The 20,283-nt window shown below is 47.9% G+C and overlaps 2 protein-coding genes across 3 annotated transcripts in view; one reads left to right on the top strand and one right to left on the bottom strand.

Annotated features, from left to right (window-relative positions):
- LOC131515327 (class I histocompatibility antigen, Gogo-B*0101 alpha chain-like) overlaps positions 1-20,283 on the top strand; it is a 554,762-nt gene that overhangs the window by 176,013 nt on the left and 358,466 nt on the right. The gene's annotated exons all lie outside the window — the stretch shown is intronic.
- Positions 1-20,283, bottom strand: part of LOC131515330 (DLA class I histocompatibility antigen, A9/A9 alpha chain-like) — a 114,256-nt gene that overhangs the window by 81,033 nt on the left and 12,940 nt on the right. The gene's annotated exons all lie outside the window — the stretch shown is intronic.

The raw sequence follows: 20,283 nt of genomic DNA, 5'->3' as shown, positions 1-20,283 counted from the left end.
AGCTTCTTTCCCTTTCTCTTTGTATACGATGGACTGTAGGAGGACATTGCATAACCCGAACTGTCGTTGGTCGATATGTTGACAGGCTCGTCGTCTCTGGCACAGATTGTACATGCGAAGATAAATACATCGCATGTTAATGCAAACAGAATAGCAGTAGAGAAGCTAAAAATGTTAACATGCTCTACAGGGCTTAATTTTCCTCATCCCTCTGTTATACTTTCTAAGACCTTAGAACAGGATAATATGTCCAGATTGGTTTTAAAAATCTCATATATCTGTGCTTGCAGATGTTGAATGTCCATAGACACGTTAGATTGTCCGAGCAAGTGTCTCTAACATCATTCCATGGAAATTTAGTGTTATTAAATGGTAATGCGGCTACACATATTGATGTAGTGTTCCAATCACAGTGCGACGATATTTGTCTTTGTAGGTTCAGTAATTGACTTCCCAGCAGCATCACACAGCCTGTTGTAGGCCTGCAATCTCACTGGGCAGTCGACTGTCAAGATCCCGTTATATCTTCCAAAGTTGGTGCGATTTCTCATGCCATTGTTGCACAAATTGTACTGTCTGCACAGATTGGTGCAACCAGACAGCTGCAGTAGCTGCGGCCACAGTCACAGCAATAATGCCTATGAGAGCTGCAACAAGCATTCCAGCAAACCCTTGGTGTCGGTGAAGAACTCATAAAGCGGGGTCCATCAGATACATTTCTGAACAACGTTGCCATGGTGGAGACATGCGAATCAGCAGCCACAGGCCAGGGCGTGCTCTCAGTAAATATAAGCCTTTGGATGAGGGAGTGAAGGGTATAGAATTGTTAAGGCAACTGTAGAATGCGCAGTTAACACAGATCGTAAGGGCCTCAGAATCATTCCAAACTCTCTGTCCCTTTAATAGTATGCATGGCAAACGGACACAAGCCCGTATGTACCAGGTACTATTGACCTTGAAAGATAAAATAGAAATGTTTCTGGAGCTGTTTTTATACTATGTGCCCTTCCAGGTATGGAAAGGGTGGGGGGCAGCAGTTAATTTCCATAGATGCTTTTGTAAGGGTCCTGGTTGTAAATGAGGACTGGGCGCAGAAAATCCCCCACTGTGCCAAACAATTGAGCCATTAGGAATGGTGCGGATAGTATGATTATGAATCTCTGAGATTCAGGATGGGGGGTGCGCAGGAAGATTGGGGACATCTGACTTGACCTCAAGTACTGCAGGAGTATTAGAATTTTTAAAACTCTGTGCCTCTATCATTTGCTAAAGACAACATGGTGGGTGAGAAACAGAGTGAGCTAAGTTCTTCACGGAGGCAATAGAGATGGGGCAGGAGTTGGCGGAGTCATGTCAACATGTTGGATTTTTAGGGGAGGATTTTGTTTGCATGTATTTAGTTGTGTTTCATGTTTTTGCATAGGAGTCAGGACAGCATGTTTGTATGGGGAACAGCTGAGGCAACAAAGAGGGGGAAATGGATGGTACAGGTGCCCAAATGGAGGGGCAGCCTGAGACAGGAGGGGCGCCTCCACCCTCAGTAGAAGGTGAGGACACAGGTGCAGATGGGCGAGCGGGTGGGGGGGGGGGTGTACTTCTCATCTGAGTGAGAAACAAAGGAGCTCATCACCTCAGAGAGGGGAGCAGGGAGGGGTGCAGGAGACTGAGGAGGGGGGAGAAAGTGAGAAGCAGCCCTCTCAGGGGGGGACAGTGAGCTGACTGGGGAAATGGCATCTGGAGAGAGCAGGGCTGGGACCCCTGAGCTCTGTCCTCATCACCTTAGAGACAGAGAGAGCTCCAGCAGCAGGAGCATCTATCATACACTAGGAGAATATGCAACAAAGTAGCTCAGGTGTGAGAATTACCATCCTTTCTACTTTGTCCTCATTCGCTTTTCTCATTTTATAATTTTTCTACAGGGAATATACATCACCTCATATATATTGTACATCATACGTACACATCATAACCAGTTTATACATGTTTCTTTACACTTTAGAAAGGAAGGAGATGGTAGGAAAGTCAGCAGCTCAGGCCACAGAGCTGGGGGGGGGGGGGGGACTGGGCCTGCCTGTCTGCACCCTGGTCAGGGGACTCACAGAGACTTTGCTCCATTTCTCAGGACCCTGTTCTCTGGGGGTGGGAGGGCGGGGGCAAGCAGGATCTTTCTTGTGCTTCTGGGGTGTGCTCCTTTATTCATTTATTACTATCTTGTCAGTTTAAATACTTTCTAGATGATGGATTTTGTATGGTACATGGCATATTAAGCTATTCTCATGGGAGTACTTATCCATACAATTAAGCCCACCTGCTTCAGAAATGAAAATTCAAAGGCAAAATAGTTCAGGGAAAAGATGATTGGTCCTAAAGTAGAAGATCAGAACCTGAGTCTTGATTAATGGTCTGAGGATGATCTGTCATGTGTTAGGGATTTTAAAGTAGTTTATGTTTTGAAAACATCACTGCAGCACATACGAGGGAATCCAGCAGATAACCACAGATATCCAAAACTAACGATGTCATCTGGTAATCCCTCATCCCCCCAGTCACCCAAGTTCTCTCCCCAAAATACATCACAATGAGTCATTTCTCCTTTCTCCTTTCTCCTACCCCCCCAAAAATACATCTGTGCATATATGTCTACTGTTAGTTCATAAAGAAGTTCAGGGCAGAGACTGGGAGAAGATATTTGCAAATCACATGTGTGATAAAGGACTTGTTTTAGAACACCCATAAAACCCTTAAAAAGCAACAATAAGCCAAACTCATTTTAAAAAATGAGCAAATGCCTGATCAGACAGCTCACCAAGTAGATATACTCCTGGTAAATAAGCACATGAGCAGGTGCTCACAGAAGGTGTCATTAGGGAAATGCAAAGGGAACAACAGTGATCTGCCATCGCACTCCTATCAATGGCGGGAATCCAAACACTGATAATATCAACTGCTGACCAGGACTTGGAGCAACAGAAAGCCTCAGTCACTAATGGCAGGAATACAAAGTAACACAGTCACTGTGGGCGTCAGTCAGCAGCTTCTTATAAAGCCAAACACAGACTAAGCATGGGAGCTGCTGATCCCTCTCTGAGGTGTTTACCCGACTCATTAGAGAACTCCTGTCTGCACAACAACCTGCATGCACATTCTCATAGTGGGACAGCCCATATCTCTGGGCTGCACATCCTGACTTCCTTCTAACACTACTTCGTGGAAAGGGACAAAGCATAAAGAAGAACTTCACGGGGAGAATCTGGGCAAGACGACCTTAGCCAGGGGGTGAAGGGTCACTTCATCAGTGATGACCAAGTGATCACTGTATGCTCTTGATATGTTGTGTTGAGAATGGCCCGTCCAGTTGTGGTCTTCCCTAACCCATAGCCTAATTCACAATGAAGGATAGTCTAAAATGTACCAGGAAGTTCTCCTCAAACATTAAAAAAAAAAAAAAAAAAGGGGGAAAGTCTGAGAAATGGTCACATCCTGAGGGGCCTGAAGGATATGAGTGGACTATCCTGGATGGGATCCTGGAAGAGAAAACAAAACCAATGAAACAAATCCCGTGTGGGGTTCAGTAGTAGGAATCAGGACTATTGCGTCATCATCTGTGGTAAATGCATGAGGCTGAGTGAGGGTGGTGTTAACAACAGGGCAACCAAGTGTGGGGCGTACAGGGACTCAGCGCTAACTGTGTAATTCTCTGTAAATCTCAAACTATTCTAGAATAAAACCGTTTCTTTTTTACAGTAGCCCTCAGACAAGTACTAGGTCCAGGGGAAAAACTGTCTACTTTTCACTTTTCCTGGGGTTGTGCAAGGGCCTGGAGAGAGGGGTTGTGGGGAGGAGGGAGGGAAACTACAGACACAGGACAGGGCTCAAGGATCTCCTCTCCTCTGCTCCCTGCCCCACCCCTGCACCTGCCCCCAGGGCTGCCAAGAAGGCACCTTCATTCCCCCTTTCCCTGCTTGCTCAGCCTGACTGAGGTCAGCCCAGTCCTCTCCCCTGGCCTTGCAGAACCGGAGAGCGACAGCGCCCCCGTGTGGCCATAAGGATGACGACAGAAAACCCGAGTGCCCTTTGGGCTTCTCCCCAGGTTCCCACTGGGACCTTGACCCTGGAGTCCCTGTCCGTGTTCCTGCTTCTGCTTCCAGGGCTACAGGATCCTCCTCCAGGGAACCAAGTCTGGATTGTCCACTCCTAAGATGTGGTCGAAGAAGGGGAGGAGGAGGAGGTGGGTAATGACCTGGAATCTGAGGAGGCTCCTGGAGAAGTGAGCAGAGGTAGGAAATTGTGACATTAGGGGATGAAGGCCAACAAGAGAACAGGAGGAGGAACCAGGGGCCAGAAGTAGGGGAAGGGTCATCTTAGGGGACCCTCGTGGGGAGAGGAGGGGTTCTGGAAGGGGCACAGGGGTATCTGGGTGGGGCCCTGGTGGATGTCCTTGTTTGGACCTGATGGTTATTCACAGGAGTCAGTTCTGTAATTGGTCAGGAAACTGTACTTAGGTTTAGGCCTTTTTCCATACTTACAATACGAATAGTTCCAAAACCCCGGAATGAAGGAGAAAGAAGAGAGAGGGGAGGAGGTTAAGGGGCTCCCTTTCTTCCAGAGCAAGACCCCCTTTTGCTGGGGAGGCAGAAGGAGGCAAGGAACTGAGAGGAGGGACAGCAAGGTGTGTGCACCCTGAAGGGAACTGGTTCTAACTCTGGAGTTTCCGGATCTCACTCCCTGGGCTAAGATTTCACAGCCACCTGCCGTCCACCCCTGTATCACCTGGAGACATTCTCTCTTTGTGAACACGGGAAACACTCCTCCAAGAGGAGCAGCCCCTTAGCCTCCAACAGGGAGGTGCCCAGCAGCTGGGGCCATGGAGGCTGCGTTCCTGGAGCTCAGAGACAGGACATGGGGTGGAGGCTGGACACGGCAGGGGCTACAAGGACATGAGCCATGAGTCAGGCCCAGGCTTCTGCCTACCATTTCCCCCAGGACCCAAATGTGTCCCCTCCCTGCTCCCCAGGCCTGCAGGACCCAGGCATCTCAACACCATGCCCAAGATTGACAAGGGGGAAGCCCCTGTGCCAAGGGGTCAGACCCCACATTTGGGACCTGGAGGGTGGCCCCCTCCCCCACCTGGAGAGCACAGGACCCTGGCGTGCTGCCTCTTCCTCCCCTTGGTGCACCCTTGAAACAGGGTCTTGGTGCACCCTCGAAACTCAGACTGCTGTCTGGGTCTCTCAGGCCTGGCTTCCTGTCCCTGCAAACTGTGAAATCACAACCTCTGTTTCTGTTGCATCTACAGACCTCACATTGTCATTTCTGTATATTGTCATACAGGTACAGACAATTCTGACCTCCCTGTGATTGTCTCTCTAAGCCATGACGACCCAGGGGTTTGAGGCGTGTTCTAACTTCCAAATATTTGGGGATTTTCCAGAGATACTCATGTTACCAATTTAGTGTCACTGTGGTTACAGAGTGTACTCTATAATTTCCCTGCCTTCACGTTTATTTAGGGCCAGTCTGTGGTCTATTTTGGCCCATGAAATGGTTGAAGTTATGTAATCCCTACCTGTTCTATTAATGAGAGAAGAGTATTGATCTTCAAATATAATAGCCAATTTCTCCATTTCTTTACCTGACTTCCACTTTATGTGTCACCTGTTTTAGAGCTCTGTACTGAGGGTCTTCTCCATTCATTACTTTGTTTTGCTGCAATGCTGACCTTTTGTCCTTAGAGAAAGTCCTTCTTTGTCTCTAGCGAGGCTCCCTATGTGACAGCCTATTTTGCTTCAGGTTAATGCAACAGTCCAGACTTCTTATACTTTCTATTCCCATGGGATATTCATTCCTTAACCCTTTAAGTTTTAACTTATCTTTGGGTTTGTAGCTCAAGTGTTTCTATTCTACACAGTGTATAGTTCTCTTGATAATTATGCACTCGGATAACATCAACCTTTTGATTGGAATTTTACTTGGTTTATATTGAATATGATTCCTGACATGGTAGGATTTGGGTCTATCATTTTGCTCTTTGTTTCTGAAGTGTGTCATGTCTTTTCCATTCTTGTGCCTCTTTTCTAACCTCCTTTGTTTCAAGCAATCAGTTTTTGTTTATGCTTCGATTCTTCTGGTGGCTCTTCAGCCACACTTATTTCCGTTAATTTTTATTGAAGTTGTAGGGATTGAAACCTGCATCTTTCACTTTTCACAATCTACTTAAGGCAACATTGAACTCCATCCAGTACATACAGGGATAGAGTTTCATTTAGCCCCCTCAGTGCTAGTATTGTTACATGTGTCACCAGCATACACTGTCAGTCAGATAATATCATGTACCTCTTAGTGTTTGCAACAGGCATATGTCTTTTAAAGAAGTTAGGAAGAAAATGTACATATACGGAATAACACCATTTCTGGTGTTAATTACTCCACTCTGTTTATGAGTTAACATCTGGTGTCATTTCTTTGTCGCCTGCAGGACTTCCTTCAAAATGAGTTCATGGCGGGGAGCTTGCAATGAATTCTCCTAGCTTCTATTTATCTATAATACATTGACCTAAAACTTACTTCCTCACTTATATTTACTAGTTTAAATTTATCTTTCCCGTGTCATTTCCTCCCTATTGTTTTATTTTTGGAGGTTTCCAGATGAGATAAAATGCCCCAGGTGTGAAAGCACAGTTAGAGGAATGTCACCAATGGTTTAGACCCATGGAACTAGTAAGATGAGGGCAATAGAGACAGGTCCCTTATCCTGAGTTTCCTGATGCCCTTTTGCATCTGGTCCTCGTTCCAGCCCCCAGCCCTGGGCGGCCACTGGTCTCCTTTCTGTCTGCACTTGTGACATTTCTCATTCTATTACATTTCTCACCAGGAGGCTCTCCTTATCTCCAGCAATGTGTTCTCTTTTCAAATCTCTTTTGCCCCTGATGTTAACATATCAGCCTCCTCATGTCACGGTTTGCCTGGCACAGCTGTTCCGTCAACTTACATTCCGCCTGTGTTCTCATACTGAAAGTGCACGTATTTTTTTTTTAATGTTTCTATCTTTATTTTTGAGAGGGAGACAGCAGGGTGTGGAGAGGAGGGAGACAGAGAATCCGAAGCAGGCGCCATGCTGTCAGCACAGAGACTGAACTGAGGCTCAAACTCACAAACCATGAGGTCATGACATGAGCTGAAGTCGGATGCTTAACCAACCTAGCCACCCAGGTGCCCTGAAAGTGCACGTCTTGTACACAGCACGCAGTCGGACATGTGGCTGTGTCTACAGGGGCGTAACATCTTCAGCCTACTTCTCCCCAGAAGAATTGTAGGGCTCCCGAGGACTCTGTTCCTTTTCTACGTCTCTGCTCCTTTCCTTGAACATTTCCAGCATTTCTGCTCATCTCTTCCTCCTAAATTCTCACCTCACAGTCCTTCCAACTCCACCCTGTCCCGCTCCTCAGCACCTGCCTCGTGTAAAGTGTCTGTGATGCCAGCACCCATGTCCAGTTTCCAAGGTCTGTGTCATTATCCATTGCGATGCCACAGATTATAACATGATTCTGCAGCTTTGTATGACATTATTATAGCAATAATAATAATAAAATAATATAAACATAATAATAATTAAAGTGTAAAGACAGGGGATGAGGACAGCTCCAGCTAAGCTGTCTCACTAGGTTGCAGCCAAGATGCACCTAGAATCGCAGTGATGCGAAGGCGTGACATGGGCTGGAGGGTCAAGGTCACGCCCCCCCCCGTGTGGCTACTGGCAGGGAGCTTCAGTGTCCGCGGGCTCTCAGGGGGAAGCCTCAGCTCCTCACTCGTGGGCCCGTCCGCAAGTGAGGATCTTTCTGACAGGGCACCTGCCTTCTTCCAAATCCAGGATCTGAGAGAGGGAAAGAAAGAGAAGAAGGGGGAGAAGAAAACCACAGTCCCTTTGAGACCTGATCTCTGAAGTCACACACTATCACCTCCCCCTTATTCTGTCCATGAGAAGTGAGTCACTGAGTCCCGTCTGCACACAAGAGGAGGAGAATTAGTTCCACCTTTTCATGAGGGGAATATCAGTGAATCTGTGAACATTTTAATACCACACGTCCTGTGTGGAAGGTGTTGTCAACTGTGAAGATTTGTCTTTGGTTTTTTGGGGGTTTTTTTTGCTTTGTTTTTAAATATATATTCATCTTAAGAGAGAGAGAGAGAGAGAGAGAGAGAGTGCATGAGCAGGGGAGGGGCAAAAAGACAGGGAGAGAGAATCCCAAATAGGCTTCATGCTCAGCAGGAAGATCCAACCGGGGCTCCATCACAGGACCCAGAGATCATGACCTGAGCCGAAATCAAGAGCCAAGACGCCTAACTGACTAAGCCACCCAGGCGCCCCTGTCTTCTTTTTGATTCTCTCGTGTAGAAATGGAAGAGCCTCAGTGTGGTTTTCTTTTGCTTCTCTTCTCTGGTGAGTGATGAGCTTCTCAGATCTATATGCTCAAGCTTTTTGCACTAAATTAGAGGAGTTTTCAAACAGGATTTCTTCAAATATGTTTCTGCCCTTTTCCTCCTTCCCGTTTTTGGAGTCTGATCATCTGTTTGCCTTTTTTTATTGTCTGTGGATTTCTGAGGTTGTGTAAGTTTCTCTTCAATCTTTTTTCTCTGATGTTTTGGATTGGATAATTTCTATTGATTTATATTCAACCTCATTGATTCTTTACTCCGCCTTCCCAGGCCTTCTGTGAAGTTTACCCATTGAACTGTCACTGCATTTTTTCCCCTTTCAGTTCTAGAATGTCATTTTGGTCTTCTCTGTACATTCTACTTCTTCATTCAGATATCCTTTCTTTTTTTTTTTTTTTTTTTTTTAATTTTTTTTTTTCAACGTTTTTTATTTATTTTTGGGACAGAGAGAGACAGAGCATGAACGGGGGAGGGGCAGAGAGAGAGGGAGACACAGAATCGGAAACAGGCTCCAGGCTCCGAGCCATAAGCCCAGAGCCTGACGCGGGGCTCGAACTCACGGACCGCGAGATCGTGACCTGGCTGAAGTCGGACGCTTAACCGACTGCGCCACCCAGGCGCCCCTCAGATATCCTTTCTGTTCACCCTTTGATAACTCGATTCTCTTAAATTCTTTCAACATATATTTATTCATTTTTTGATGCTCGTGGCCAAGTTTGGTGCGGATTACAACATCTGGGAATCGTCACACAGGGAACATGCTTGTGTTGATTTTTGCATAGTCACACATTTCTGTTTCTCTGCATGTCCTTTATTTATTTTTTTTTAATTTTTTTAAATGTTTATTTATTTTTGAGATAGAGAGAGACAGAGTATGAACGGGGGAGGGTCAGAGAGAGAGGGAGACACAGAATCTGAAACAGGCTGTGACCTGTCAGCACAGAGCCCGACGCGGGGCTCTACTCACGGACCGTGAGATCATGACCTGAGCCGAAGTCGGACGCTAACCGACTGAGCCACCCATGTGCCCCATAAAATATGTCCTTTAAAAGTGGATTGTGCATTTTAGTTTTAGCAAATCTGAAATCTATTGTCTTTTTTTTTTTTTTTTTTTTTTTTTTTTACGATTGTGTTTTTCCTAAAAGTGTTCCACTAGCATGGACTCCACTATGACGTGAACATTGTTGACTGGTGTTATCTATACCCAGTTTCTCCCACCTCCAGGGTCTGCTTTTTATCCCGGGTCTTGAGTGAGCCTCCCTCCAGCTGTGTGGTTTGGGAGTCAGTCAAGGGTTTGTGCAGGTTCTCCTCAGAGTTTGGTTCTCACCTCCTCTGTGGTCGTCTTGTTCCTGGTATTTCCCCCAAACTTCTAAATGTCCTCCCAGCCACAAAGTCTGACCATCCTTCACCCATTATAGTCTTATCTTTCAAGTAAACTCTGTGCCCTATGTGGGGCTTGAACTCATGGTCCCAAGATCAAGAGTTGGACGCTTTATAAGAGACTCTTAAATACTGAGAACAAACTGAGGGTTGATGGGGGGCAGGGGGGCAGGGGGGGCAGTGGGAGGGGAAAGTGGGTGAAGGGCATTGAGGAGGGCACCTGTTCGGATGAGCACTGGGTGTTGTATGGAAACCAATTTGACAATAAATTTCATATTTAAAAAAATAAAATAATGGCAATTATTAGATAAGCTTCTATATCTTGTTATAAAAAATAAAATGAAAAATAAAATGAGACCTCCCTCTGGTGCCTCCTGCATTATCAGGAGTGTCTCCTGAGTGTCCCCAAGCCATGCAGAGTGTGGTGCTCATCTAGGGATTTTGACCGAGATTCTATTCAGATTTCAGATCTTGACCCTCTGCTGCTCCCTCACTTTGAAATGTCCCCTTTAAATGTCCAGCTCCTTGGCACTGTGACTGCTGTCATCTGCCCCGTGAGCCACTGGGCTGCAGTTACGGTGGGGAGGGGAGCACCCAGAGGGGAGAAAGCTCTGAACTTGTGGTTCTCGTCCATTGTAGTGGTGGTTATTCAAGATTAAAGTTCTCTTGTTTCTTCCTGCCTGCATTTACTTTTCATGGACTTCAAGTATTTATTTTAATGTTTATCTTCAGTTTTGGTAATTGTCTTCTGGGGAGAAACTGACTCCACCCCCTCCTCCTGTCATTACCAGAGAAGTCTCGCCTGAGAGAGGATTTGGGGTGAAAAGGTCCCAGCCCGTGATCTGATCTTGTGAGAACAAGGTGGATTCAGGCACCTGTGGTTCCGTGTTCAGGCTTCTCCAACTGAAATACAGGGAGGCCCGGGATCTGGGCACAAGCTGACTACATATAACCAATAGTGACAGAGAAGGACACTGCCACAACACCTCTCATCCACTGATTCTATAGTATTAGCAAAAATATGCTCTGTACATGAGAATTTTCTTACATTATCTGCACTGAGTCACCAAAAGGCAGCAAAGTTTCAATGGAGGCCTTGGGGGGTTAAATCTGAAACAAGCTCCGCCTTGTCCTCCATCGTCCTCAAAAGCTGCAATGACCGTGACTCTCCCCATCTGACTGTTGCTTGTAGTCTTCATCAGGGAGACGCCCGTATTCCTCCCTGTGCTCTGGGCATTTGAGCTGGAGGCTTCTCTCCAGTTCTGAGGAACACCAGCCCTCAGAGATGTAAGTGCATCGGCATCATCAGATCCTCCTGAGTAACAATTGTTTTCCCCCCAAAGAACAACGGAGGATTTCTCACCTCACAAGGGGTCTTCTCACATCACCAAGGTATGAAAAGTGTATGGAATCCTCCCTGGGAAGGGGACATGGCACAATTTCTTGAGTGCCAAGCTCGTACCCGGAGGCCTCAGCCAACTGCCAAATCATGGGTCGGGAGAAGACAGCTCCTCAGCTGTTCTACCTGAACCTCCGGGCTCTAAGGGACTTGTCCACAGATCTGCCACCTGCTACTGAAGCATGTTTCACTGATGGGACAGCTCGGTGTTCCCGTGTGGCAAATGCAAAAAAGTACTGCGGCCATCCGCCAATGATGGGAAGCTGCTACCACCACACAGCAATGGAGACTCGGTGCAGTTACGGTGACAGGATTGCCCAAAGGTCACACAGATGACACTGACTGAAGCTCATAGATTCATCAGCTTTTCTGAATGGAACCGTTGATTGTCAGGCCATGTGACTTTTGAACACTGAGTTTGAAGGGGGTGAAACCCCTTATAAAGAAGGTGAAGGAATCTAGACTAACATTGAATCTTTACGTTCCACATTACATGCCCAGGAGAATGGATTTCAGGAACAGCACCAGATTTACAGGATCAGGATCTGCATTTTTAACAAGATCCTCACAGAATTTGCTTACATGCTGGGACGTCAGCAGCATGGTTCCAGGACCATGTTCCTCAAGGTGTGGTCTCCAAGCACCGCTGGGGCACCGCTCAAGAGCACATTCACAAGCTCTGTCCCAGAGGTGGTGCAGCTGGTTCTCTGTGGATAGATGCACCCAGGAAGGTGCCTTGTCAACAAGCACCTAGGTTCTCATGCACTCAAAGCTTCAGGACTGCACTGTAGATGGTGGGAAGTCTGGGCAGGGCTGGGCTGTGGGCTGTGGATGGGACGATGATGTGAGGCACCTGGAATACACCCGCCGAGTCTTCTCCCAGCAGCCAGTGCGGCAGAGACGTCTGATACATGGACAACGCAGATGTCATGCTCTCCTTGAGAGTCACCTGATGTGATGGCAGGGAGTCTGTCACATTTGTCTCCTCGTGGATGCCCAGTATGGGTGCAACGTGGCTCTGGTAATGAACACACTTCTGAGCAGATGCCATGAGAGGCCGTGGGGAAGCATGTCCAGTTCAGGGATACAGGGTCAGCTGATCCTTGGTCCACTGAAGATAAAGAATGGGACTATTTTCCCTGTGAAGGAGTCCTGAACAGTAACATGGTGACCTCTTGAAAAGATACACCCTGGTTTCCCTGGGGTGTCGTTATTGTGCACCTGCCTGGTCCCTGCTGAAGAGTCAGGTGGAGATGGTTCTCAATCCCTGTCCTGTGCCTCATCTGTATGACTTCTGGCACAGGACAATACCAGTGGACATTGGCCCTCAGGGAGGGAGGGCACAGTCTGGGTCCGCCCCCTTCCTGGATGTCCGCTCTCCCCAGGCTTGTTGCTGTGGTGACTGCCCTGCATCTGGGGGACCCATGTGTCACTTGGTACCAGGCTAGAGTGCTGGACAGGCAGCAAGGTGAGCTGGGAGAGCAGACTCCATAAGCAAAGGACAGCTGGAGCCCAGCTGGGTTCTGGATAAACAGCCTACAGGCTGTGTGATCTGAACATGTGAATGATTTTGCCTGAGTATCTGCTTCTTCATCATGAGTTCTGTGTGCTAGAATCTTCCTTGGATGCATCATTATTAAGTGGATGTACAATCATGCACGGAGTGACCTGGGTCCCAAGTCTCCTGGTACATTCTCATCACTCTCACGTGGCCACATAAAATGGTCACTATAGCTGTCCTTCCTTGTCCCTGGTGTGGCTGTCTGTGCTATCTATTGCTCAGGTCCAGTGTGCCCTGGAAGCACGTGATCCTCCTTCTGACATAAGGTTGAAGGTCAATAGTAGCCTAATGCTGCATCCCAATGCTGACCTCACTCACCTCCCTTATCTCCTCATGTAGGTCTCTTAACATCTCACATCATCACAACAAGCAGGATGGGCGCAGTACATCAGATTTGTTGGGGGCAGTTATGCATAAGTTTGACTACAGTATACTCTTAGGATTCTTATCTTTTTTTGTAGTTATTGTTCTTAATTTATTACTGTGCCTAATTCATAAATGAAGCTTGATCATGGGTGGGAACGTACAGGAAACTTCATAGGACACGTAGGGTCCGGTACTATCCGCCATCACAGGCAGCCCCTGGGGTCTAGGAACATATTTCCTGCGAAGAAGGGGACTACTTTAGTTCAGTACCTTTGTGATCTCCCTAAGCGTCTATGTATTCTCCATTCTTGGGGCCCCTGAGTGGCTAACTCGGCTGAGTCTCTTAATTTCAGCTCGGGTCACGATCCCAGGTTGGTGGGATTGAGCCCCAAGTCAGGTTCTGCGCTGAGCTTGGAGCCTGCTTGAGTTTCTCTCTTTTCCTCTGTCCCTCTTTCTCACTCTGTCTCTCTCATATAAATACATAAATACGTAAATAAATAAATAAATAAATAAATAAATAAATATTCTCCTTTCAGTTCATCTTTGACTTTGGTCGCATTATTAGACTTTGAAATGTCCCTGGATCTGCTTGTGCCCATGTGTTTCTCTGTTAGTCTGTCAGGTTGGAGTCCCTCATGTTCTGGCTAGAAAATAATGGAGAAGGTGTTATGTGCTGAGTTTCAATGAGACGACATCTTCCAAATCTCTAATCTCTCACATGGTTTCCCAAAAACTGGTTAATCAAACTCCAGAGAAGGAACAAAGATGCCTTTTGGTGCAAGAACCATGAGTCCCTCTATCTGGACCCTGAGCATGATTCTCAGGAATCCTTACGACTTCAGGAAATCTCCTGTCTCTCAGGCCTGTGCACAGGGCAAGCGCCAAGGACCTTCCACAAAGTGGGGAGGAGGAAAAGGTGCTGAAGAGCTGGCCGTCTCTCTTACACAGAGTGGGAAGGAAAAGCATCTCCCATTCATGATACGCAGTGTATACTCCCTCTCTTCGGTGCCACAACGGGCTTCACCTTGGCTTGTCCTATATGCTTCCTCCGATGCTGTGATGGGTCCCAGATGCCCGTGCTGCTCCAAGTCAGCTGACACGGGCTCTGGAAGAAGAAATGAAAGACAATTTGTTCACCGTGGAGTCAAGTTCATTTAAAAGAGGAACAAGGAACAAATCTTGCCTTGAGCTGGTCCCAACATGAGATGAACTCATTCAGGGCATGTCTTCCTCAGAGGTTCATGAACTTGGTGGATGTGTGTTGTTTGTGGGGTCACTTTGAAAAGCTGTCAAGTGAACTGCAGCAAAGAGCAAGACATTTCAAATGAAGGGACATTGGGTTTGACCCTGATCTTCTGTCCAATTTGTGCAACATGAAGAGATGATAGAAATTCTCTAGGTTCGGTTTTATCATGACTAAAAGAATTGATCATAAGTGATGTGAGTAGAAAACAGTGCTCCTTTAGCTTCTCTATAATTTTCATACAGTCATGACCGTAAATGACATGTCTGTGAGTTGGATTCCCAGTATAGAACTTGCCCTCTTCCTTCCCCTGTATGACAATGACCCACAATCTCACACTACATTATAACCTCTGCACTCTTACAAGGTAGACAGGGCAACAAGCGTCTAAAGCAAATTCCCTTCTGAACTCTGAAATGCTCCAGACTCTGCAGCACGTCCGTCTTCCTTGTGATTTCAGGAAGTCTGTTTTCAAGGGCTGGGGACACAGCTGGAATGTGCACCCACTTCCTCCTGGAGGAAAGGAAAGGACCGTGGTTCCATGACCCCAGACATCTCTCTGAGAGTGAGAGGCTCCTCCAGCCTGAGAGACCAGCACTGTAGTCATCTGTGAGGGGCCTCGATAAATGGCCTCTCTCCTCACCAACCAACTAGAGAGAGCAGAATAAGGCAGCCGGAGGTCCAGTGATCCTTTCTGGCCCAAGAGCGTGGAAGTTGACGGGCAAAGCTGAGTGTGAGAGCCACATGGCTTCTTCACAGGGAAACCTGGATCAGTCACACCCTCACGCCATGGTGGCAGCAAGGGCACAGGACAGCCCTTGGTTTGAAAGGGAAGCCCTGGTGCATTACTATTACGTTTAGAATGGAACAGTTTACTTTTCTGTAATGTTCTGTCCATGCGAAATGAAAAAAACTTTCAGAATTTCGAAAAAAGTGGAAGGGCGTTTTATTCAAGCCATAGTGAGGACAGCTGCCCGGGATACACAAACCTCACAAAGAAGATAGTGCTTCGAAGGAAGGAATATTTGTGCAGAGTATTTGCGTTTTTATGAAAAGAGTCAGACACCATCACAATGAAAGACATTCCAGAAAATTTCAAACTTCAACTGTGTTTTCTGTACGTGCAAGTTTGCAGGCTTCCAAGATATGGGGGCAGAACTTAGGAAGCATTTTGCTCTTCTTTTAGTTTGATATGTGTCTTTTAGGTCCTTGCTCTTGAAGCAGAGGCACAATGTGTGCTCAGGGCAGAAGTAGAGCCCATGCTTTCCAGTTGGGAAGTCATTCTGATCCGGGCAAGTCTAGCTTCCCTGGGAGCCCACGAGCAGGGCCCACAAACAGCAAAAGCTGAAAATGCCCTTTATCGGTTCTAAAGTCAATGATTGTGCAAGCGTCCAAAGATCTGTCCCAAGTTGCACAAGACAGCACAGGGTTTCCCTACCTCCTGAGGCCGGGCACCTCCTCCCTCCGCAGCACCGAGGGGCATTCTGCTCTGTGAGATACTGCAAACCACACGCAGGAATGGCGGATCCTTCTAGAAAGAGCAGAAGGACCCTTGGTTGTGCTGCTCACAGAAGCAAACTGAATCCACGCCCCACAGCTTTCATGCGGTTGAAGCTAGCAGAACATTTAGAGCTTATTTTTCAGAGGACTGTTTCTCCCCACTCAGCTATGGTTTCTTTTCAGATTCCTGTCCCTGCAGGAGCCTGGGATCAAGGTCAGGTGCTGTGGCTCCAGTCTATGAACAAAGTGAGGTCCTGCATTCTTTTCAAGATAATAGGCCAGAGACCTCATCCCCTTTATACTGGCTCTCAGAGCGTGCCCCGTGCCCCCTTCCTTGTCCCAAGACAACCTCGGGAGATCAGGGGCTACATTTATCCTCCTGCTGAAGCTGGTTCCACCCCAGCGTGAACACAGGCTGTATGTGACACGTATGGTTGTTTGATGTGCACGCTCCATCTTTCCTTGTCAATAGTTACGTGTCCCGCCCTTTCCATCAATATGTACATAATCTCATCCCTTATGATTACATAAAAAAAAAAAAACTTGTTCCTTCCCCTTCAGGGAGGATATTTAGCCTTGGCTTCCTACCTCTCATTAGGTTACCGCTCAAATAAACCCTTTCCTTGCTGACCCTGGGGTCTCAGTCATTGGCTTTGCTGTGCATTGGGCAGAGGGGTGTGGGTGGGTTTGGTGAGAAAACTTCCTGTGCTGGATTCCCGCTCCTGGGCTCCAGGGTGAGGAGGCTGACACCACACTGGCAAGTGTCCAGTCGGGCCTGATGTCCCCTCCTGAAATGGCTTTGTTCAGGATGGACAGCCCATGGCTCCTTGGTGGCTCCGAGAGTGACACAGCACGTGGTGATGTGGGCCTGGAGAAGCTGTGGCCACAAAAGATGCTCCCAGGGTCCTTCCAGTTCACCAGCTAGATACTACAGGTCACCTCTTCCAGAAGGTTCCATATAGTTGGCCCGGTCACCATGACTGCTGCCCAAGGTGTGCTCAATAATTCTCACCCGAGGCTGACCTGTGATGGGAAGATGATGAAGTGAGGAGTGTGAAAAGGAGTAGAGATGGCACAGGGGTGGTTTAGGAGACACAGGGCTGACACGTGCCACTAGTGTGGCCCCCGCAGTGGCCTCCTGTCAAGTCCCCACATATCCTCTCCTCCTCTCCATCACTTCCCTACACTGCACCCGAGTAGCCTTCCTCCACATGGACTTTCACCCTCACTGTGTTTCCCACGCCAGGCAGGGAGGGCTCCAGGGCTCGGCCTCTGTCCTCAGTCTCTCCTCCCTCCACCTTGTTTCCCTCCAGCCATGAAAGCAAACAGTACTCGAGCATCAGCCAATGCCAGACACTGTTCCGAGCACTTCACAGGTGTCACCTCATCCCTAGAGCATCAGCCATGGTACAGGGGAAGAGGTTGATGTGCCCCTGGATGAGGAACTTGTTCGGGTCCCAAGCTAAGTGGCCGGTGGAGGACATCCTGGGATCCAGGTGGGCCGGGTCCAGGCTCGCACTCCTCAGCTCCAGGCTGCAGCCGCCAGCAGCTTCCCTGCACTTGGTCAGACCCGAGTGCCTGCCAGGACTTCTCCCCAGCTGCTCCCCTAGTGAGCCATTCCTCCCATGTCAGCTCCTGTTCATCCTGGGGCTCAGGTTAATGTCACCTGCTCGGGGAGGATGCCCTGAGCTGCTCCCAGGATGGTGTCCCTGCTCCATGATCCAAATGTCTGTCTCTTCAGGCTGAATATTTAATATATAAACACACAAGCCTGTTTTACCTGCTCACTGCTCTATCCTCAGTGCCCAGCAGAGATCAGGCCCCAAATATATATCATCAGAGTTAATCAATTAATCAGCCTCATCAAAAAGACTTAGGGAGAACCTCACGCTTCTAGTAATGGTGGGCTGGAAAAATTGCATCCACCTTCCTACTGAAAGCAGCCCACTTTTGTTTATTTGTTTTTATATTGATGTGATATACCTTGTCTGTGACATGAGTTAAAGTATTTGAAGGGTGTCATGTGAAGACTTACACTTATTCTCTTTGACTTATAGGGGTCAGAAAGTGGTCATTTCTTTAACAGTTCTTTCTAATGATTATTTATTTATTTTGAGAGAGAGAGAGTAAGAGAGAGATAGAGAGAGAGAGAATCCTAAGCTGACTCCTTCCTGTTGGCTCAGAGCCTGATACGGGACTCGATCTCTCAAACTGTGAGATCGTGACAGGAGCTGAAATCCAGAGTTGGATGCTAAACTGAATGAGACACCCAGTCACCCTAGAAATTGGTCATTTCTAAATTATTGTATTTTTTTTCTGTAAACTCTACATCCAGCGTGGGGCTTGAATTCACAGCCCCAAGATCAAGAGTCATGTGCTCTATGGACTGAGACATTCAGGTGCCTCAGAAATCATCCACTTCTATAGAAGCTTGAGGGAGACAGAATTGGGCATCATCATAAGGTTTGTTTTATTTTTGTTTTCAAATCAGACATAACACAGGAATGCGCTTCTGTAGTAGGATTAGGTGGTGCTCCTCCGTCACTGAAAGGGTCCCACTCTGTGGTGCTTTCGTTGTAAAGGGACCTGTGGCATTATGAGGGGTCAAGGGCAGGCCCTCTGAGCCGCTCCCTCACTGAAGTTGCCCCGGGAGATGGAGCCCTGAGGTGCCTGTCACAGGCTTGGGTTCCACCAGCTCTGTCATCTGGCACTTCTACCCGCTGTCCTCACATTGCATAGTGACACTGTGACAGTAATATGGCACTGACTTTGCAGAGTTATAAATGGTTTTATCTCCGTAACACATATAAATTCTTGTTTGTTGGTTTCTTATTTTGTGTTCATTTCTCTTTGCCTTCTGAGAACCCAAGTCAACTCTTTCCTTCTCCCATTTCCTGTTTCTGTACGTACAACATCCTGCAGCAACAACAGGAAAGAATTTTTAAAATGGGAAAAAAGCCAGCCCCTCAGCTGCAGTCCCTCTATGTCATGGGACAGCAGCCCTGTGTCTGCTGCATTCTGCTGTGAGCCAGGATGGAAGGATGGCTGTGGCTCTAACTGGGAACCACAGAGGGAACAGTGCAGGAAGGCCACTGTCCCCTGAGCCCCCGCCCTCCCCCAGCTCCATGGGACAGATCATTAAGGGTGCTGTTGCTCTGGAGGGTTGGAGGGAAAATGGAAGAGGAGGTGTATGGGGATGAGAGGCGACAAATGCACGTGGTTTTCTCCCTTCTCAAGTGCACTGAGCAACATGACCTGTTCAGACCCCTCCATGCTCCTCTGTCTCCTCAGGGGCTGCATGCAGATTCGTGGTCGAGATCCAAGCCACTGTCATCTGCACTTTCCCCTGCAAACATCATACCAGGGAATTATCCCAAACACAGCACACGGTGAGGATGGGAGGGAGGAAGGTGGAGGAAAATCCTGGCATTTGTCTGGGATCCTCCACCTGCTGCCACAGAGTGCGCAGCCCGGGAGAGATGGGGACCCGAAAGCACAAGCAAACAGTCCTCTTCCAGCTCTGACTTCAAACTGTCCTCAGGGAACTGCAGCAGACATGCCCTACCCCCTCCCTCCCTAGAGGGTTAGAGGTTCAGGGAGTGATTGGTGTTGCCTGTGTTCCTGCTGAGCCCTGGGGGCAGGTCATCCAGGCGCCCTCTCCTCCTGTCCCCACCATCCTCCTCACCTCTTTCAAGCAGGATGGGGCCAGCAGGGAGAGGAGCACATTCTGGGGGCCAGGGGGCTCCTGCAAGGACTGCAGGACAGCTGGACTGTGGGATTGGATGGCGCCCCTGTCTGCACCTCTTTGGGGGAGTGCTCTGCCCTCACTCTCCCTTCCTATGTGGGAGCCCGTCCAGACTATGCCACCCGAAGATGAAAGTTTCTTTTCCCCCCACAGATAGTCAGGAAGTGATTCCTTTCCTAACTGGTTCTGGCTAGTCCTGGTAACCCTGAGTCAGCCCTTGTTAGTCAGTTACTCGGGAATCCCCAGGCACCCTTCCCTCCATTGGGAGCTGCTGGGGGAACTTAGATTTTCATGAATCCTGCCCAGACTTGTGCAGCCCTACAGCACAGTGAGCGGGGGCCACCAAAGCAAACCAACAAGGACTTGGCTTCGTGAATTCAGAGAGAAGCACCGTTGTGCTGTGTTCCGAGTCTTGTGATCGCATGGAGATGCCCATGTGGATGGGTCAACGGGGTTCAAACACAGGGCAGGTGAGCAGGAGAAAGTCAGGGGACTGCTGCTGTTATGTTCCTGTGTGTATGTATTCTTTCTGGTTCTAAACGTCCCCGCTAACAGTCCGGATTACAAACTCTGAACTCCCTGATCTCTTCACTCTGAGTTGTCCCCCGTGTCCACCTTGTCATTTCCATTTATTTCTTATGTCAGATATTCAGCGA

Source organism: Neofelis nebulosa, chromosome 6 (assembly GCF_028018385.1).
Source record: "Neofelis nebulosa isolate mNeoNeb1 chromosome 6, mNeoNeb1.pri, whole genome shotgun sequence".
In the NCBI taxonomy this organism is placed as follows: domain Eukaryota; kingdom Metazoa; phylum Chordata; class Mammalia; order Carnivora; family Felidae; genus Neofelis; species Neofelis nebulosa.
The sequence above is the reverse complement of the archived record's forward strand: the minus strand, read 5'-3'. Positions and strand labels throughout refer to the sequence as shown.